Source organism: Moschus berezovskii, chromosome 1 (assembly GCF_049115385.1).
Source record: "Moschus berezovskii isolate FMDL1 chromosome 1, NW_MosBer_1.0, whole genome shotgun sequence".
Taxonomy (NCBI): Eukaryota; Metazoa; Chordata; class Mammalia; order Artiodactyla; family Moschidae; genus Moschus; species Moschus berezovskii.
Genome location: NC_142460.1, coordinates 75000159 through 75005314, shown reverse-complemented (window position 1 = coordinate 75005314; position 5156 = coordinate 75000159). Strand labels below are relative to the sequence as shown.

Here is a 5156-nt window from a genome sequence, read left to right as displayed (position 1 = left end):
ATACCAAACCATGCTTCCTCCCCCTGGACTGCACTCAGACACTGATTGAGTGTGGTGGGGATCATAATACTGGCTTATTTCAGAAATGGAAAAATAATTCAACATTAGCAACTCTGTTAATATAATTCACCTAGAGAAAAACAAAAGAAATCACATAATCATAACGATCAAGGTTGGAAAAAAAACCCAATAAACTAGGTACTATATGGCAATGTTTGAAACTAATAATTACCATCTAAAAGCTAGTATCATGTGTTAATGAAAACACAATGAGAAAATCCGAATAATGTCAAGAATAAAGCCAGATCATCACTATTTTTTTACTTGAAAATCTTGCTTCAAGCTTTTTATTTCAAGCAAGGACACTTGCTCCTTGGAAGAAAAGCTATGACAAATCTAGACAGTGTATTAAAAAGCAGAGACATTACTTTGCCAATAGGTCCATATAGTCAAAGCTATGGTTTTTCCAGTAGTCATGTATGGATGTGAGAGTTGGGCCATTAAGAAAGCTGAGTGCTGAAGAATTGATGCTTTTGAACTGTGGTATAAGAAAAGACTCTTGTGAGTCCCTTGGACTTCAGGGAGATCAAACCGGTCAATCCTAAAGGAAATCAATCCTGAATATTCATTGGAAGGACTAATGTTCAGGGTTAAACTCTGATACTTTGGCCACCTGATGTGAAGAGCCAACTCATTGGAAAAAACCTTGATGCTGGGAAAGATTGAAGGCAGGAGGATAAGGGGGTGATAGAGGACGAGATGGTTGGGTGGAATCACCGACTCAATGGACATGAGTTTGAGCAAGCTCTGGGAAATGGCGAAGGACAGGGAATCCTCTGTGCTGCAGTCCATGGGATCACAAAGAGTTAGACACGACTGAGTGACTAAACAACAACAATTGGAATATAGTTGACGTAGAGTAATATTTTAGTTTCAGGTGTACTACATTGTGATTTGACATTGGCATATATTATGAAATGATCATCATGACAAATCTGATAACCATCTGTTCCTACACAAAATAATTAAAATATTATTGACCATATTCTTTATGATGTGTATTACATCCTCATGGGTTATTTATTTTATAAATGGAGGTTTGTGCCTGTTAATCTCTTTTACTTATTTTGTCTCCCACTTTCTAGCAACCAGGAGTTTGTTCTGAGTCTATTTTTATTTTGTTTGTTTTGTGTTTTAGCTTCCACATGTAAGTCAAGTCATCCAGTTTCTATCTTTTTCTATCTGACTTATTTCATTTAGCATAATATTCTTTAGATTCATTCATGTTGTCACAAATGGCAAATTTCATTGTTTTTTTAATGACAGAGTAATATTCCATTATATGTGTATGTATATATATATGCATGACACATTTTCTTTATTCATTCAGCTATCGATGGACATTTATCTTGTTTCCATGTCTTGTCTATTTAATGCTCCAGTGAACAATAGGGTGAATATATCTTTTTAAATTAGTGATTTTGTTTTCTTTGGGTAAATACCCAGATGTGAAGTTGGATTATGTGGCAGTTCTGTTTTTAATTTTTTGAGGAAACTCCATACTGCTTTCCACCAATTTATGATCCCACATACAAGGGTTCCCTCTTTTCCACATCCTCGCCAACCCTTGTTTCTTGTTTTTTTGATAATTGCCATTCTTACAGGTATGATGTGGTAGCTCACTGTAGTTTTGACTTGCATTTCCCTGATGATTAGTGATGTTAAGCATTTTTTTAGGTGTCTGTTGGCCATCTGTACAGAAATTTCTATTCAATGCCTCTGCCCATTTTTCAATTGAGTTTATTATTTTGATATTGAGTTGCATGAGTTCTTTATATATTTTAGATATTGCATATATCTGATATTGCAAATATCTTCTCTCATTCCGTAGGCTGACTTTTGTTTTCTTGATAGTTTCTTTTGCTGTGCAAAGCTGTTTAGTTGATAGAGTCCCATTTTTTTATTTTTGCTTTTGTGACCCATGCCCGAGGAGATAAAATACAGAATGTATCACAAATTTCTGTGCCATTCTTACCCAGAGGCCATGCTAATCCTCTTGGTATTGCTCCAGTTTTAGCATATGTGTTGCCCACGCAATGGTTCTGAAGATACATGCCAGTACAATTAGAGAGGAGATTACGAGGTATATATATATATACATATACATATACGAAAAAGGTTGTAATATTTGCAAATTTTATACTTGCTTACATGAATACTCTGCATATAAGTTATAAATTAAATAAGCAAGGTGACAATATACAACCTTGACGTACACCTTTTCCTATTTGGAACCAGTCGTTGTTCCATGTCCAGTTCTAACTGTTGCTTCCTGACCTGCATACAGGTTTCTCAATAGGCAGGTCAGGTGGTCTGGTATTCCCATCTCTTTCAGAATGTTCCACAGTTTATTGTGATCCACACAGTCAAAGGCTTTGGCATAGTCAATGAAGCAGAAATAGATGTTTTTCTGGAACTCTCTTTCTTTCTCCATGATCCAGCGGATGTTGGCAATTTGATCTCTGGTTCCTCTGCCTTTTCTAAAACCTGCTTGAACATCTAGGAGTTCACGGTTTACATATTGCTGAAGCCTGGCTTGGAGGATTTTGAGCATGACTTTACTAGCGTGTGAGATGAGTGCAATTGTGCGGTAGTTTGAGCATTCTTTGGCATTGCCTTTCTTTGGGATTGGAATGAAGACTGACCTCTTCCAGTCCTGTGGCCACTGCTGAGTTTTCCCAATCTGCTGGCATATTCAGTGCAGCACTTTCACAGCATCATCTTTCAAGACTTGAAATAGCTCAACTGGAATTCCATCACCTCCACTAGCTTTGTTCGTGGTGATGCTTTCTAAGGCCCACTTGACTTCACATTCCAAGATGTCTGGCTCTAGGTCAGTGATCACGTTATCGTGACTATCTTGGTCGTGAATATCTTTTTTGTACAGTTCTTCTGTGTATTCCTGCCACCTCTTCTTAATATCTTCTGCTTCTGTTAGGTCCATACCATTTCTGTCCTTTATTGAGCCCATCTTTGCATGAAATGTTGCCTTGGAATCTCTAATTTTCTTGAAGAGGTCTCTTGTTTTTCCTATTCTGTTGTTTTTCTCTATTTCTTTGCATTGATCACTGAGGAAGTCTTTCTTATCTCTCCTTGCTATTCTTTGGAACTCTGCATTCAGATGCTTATATCTTTCCTTTTCTCCTTTGCTTTTCACCTCTCTTCTTTTCACAGCTATTTCTAAGGCCTCCTCAGACAGCCATTTCGCTCTTTTGCATTTCTTTTCCATGGGGATGGTCTTGGTCCCTGTCTCCTGTACAATGTCATGAACCTCCATCCAGAGCTCATCAGGCACTCTATCAATCAGATCTAGACCCTTAAATCTATTTCTCACTTCCACTGTATAATCATAAGGGATTTGATTGAGGTCATATCTGAACGGTCTAGTGGTTTTCCCTACTTTCTTCAATTTAAGTCTGAATTTCGCAATAAGGAGTTCATGATCTGAGCCACAGCACAAGCTGGAATCAAGATTGCTGGGAGAAATATCAATAACCTCAGATATGCAGATGACACTACCCTTATGGCAGAAAGTGAAGAGGAACTCAAAAGCCTCTTGATGAAAGTGAAAGAGGAGAGTGAAAAGGTTGGCTTGAAGCTCAACATTCAGAAAACAAAGATCATGGCATCTGGTTCCATCCCTTCATGGGTAATAGATGGAAAAACAGTGGAAACAGTGTCAGACTTTATTTTTTTGGGCTCCAAAATCACTGCAGATGCTGATTGCAGCCATGAAATTAAAAGACGTTTGCTCCTTGGAAGGAAAGTTATGACCAACCTTGATAGTATATTAAAAAGCAGAGACATTACTTTGCCAACCAAGGTCCATCTAGTCAAGGCAATGGTTTTTCCCGTGGTCATGTATGGATGTGCGAGTTGGACTGTGAAGAAGGCTGATCGCCGAAGAATCGATGCTTTTGAACTGTGGTGTTGGAGAAGACTCTTGAGAGTCCCTTATACTGCAAGGAGATCCAACCAGTCCATTCTAAAGGAGAGCAATCCTGGATGTTCATTGGAGGGACTGATGCTAAAGCTGAAACTGCAATACTTTGGCCACCTCATGCGACGAGTTGACTCACTGGAAAAGACTCTGATGCTGGGAAAGGCTGGGGGTGGGAGGAGAAGGGGACGATGGAGAATGAGATGGCTGGATGGCATCACCGATTCTGTGGACATGAGTTTGAGTGTACTCCGGGAGTTGCTGATGGACAGGGAGGCCTGGCGTGCTGTGATTCATGGGGTCGCGGAGAGTCGGACACAACTGAGCAACTGAACTGAACTACATGAATACACAAAAGAATTTTAAATGGCTGAGTATAACGGTAAAGAGCAAACAACTTTTATAAGTACAGACAGTAACCAATTGGAAGTTATAATGAAACAAAATACCATATTTACAATGGAAAAAAAATAAATTTAACAAGAGATATGCAAAATCAGTACAAATTAGGAAAACATACATTTTCTTTGATATAAAAATTCTATATTATAAAGATGTAAGCTCTTCCTAATGTACGTAATAAACTTAATTTTATATCAATAACTAAAGTGGAGTGTTACTTATTTTTTCGTTCTTTGAACTGGAAGGACTGATTCACATGGAAAATAGGAAAAACGTTCAAGAAAATTCTGGTCTAAGAAGAGTAACAAGTTACAGTCTCTCCCTTATTTTAAAATATTGAGTTGCCTGGACTCAGCAATGAAGACCAAGCAAATAGAGTTACAGTAATGTAATAATAATGTATGACTAGACATGCAGATAAATAGAACAGACAAGAAAGTCTGTTAAGTAGACCCAAATATGTGTGGGATTTTAGTGTATGGCAAGAATGGCACAACAAATCAGTAGGTAAGTGATGAATTATTTAAGAAGCAACAGTTAGAACCCTGTATGGATCAACTGATTGTTTCAGGATTGAGAAAGGATTACAACAGGGCTGTCTCCTGTCACTGTTTGTTTAATCTATACACTGAGCACATCATGAGAAATGCTGGGCTGGTTGAGTTATAAGTTGCAATCAAAATAGACGGCAGAAACATCAACCTCAGATATGTGGATGATACCACCCTAATGGGGCTTCTCTGGTGGCTCAGAG

General features: G+C 38.1%; 1 pseudogene; it reads right to left on the bottom strand.

Moving 5' to 3' along the window:
- Positions 1 to 1994: 1994 nt before the first annotated feature.
- LOC129553591 (U6 spliceosomal RNA) lies at positions 1995 to 2093 on the bottom strand (annotated as a pseudogene).
- Positions 2094 to 5156: the final 3063 nt, after the last annotated feature.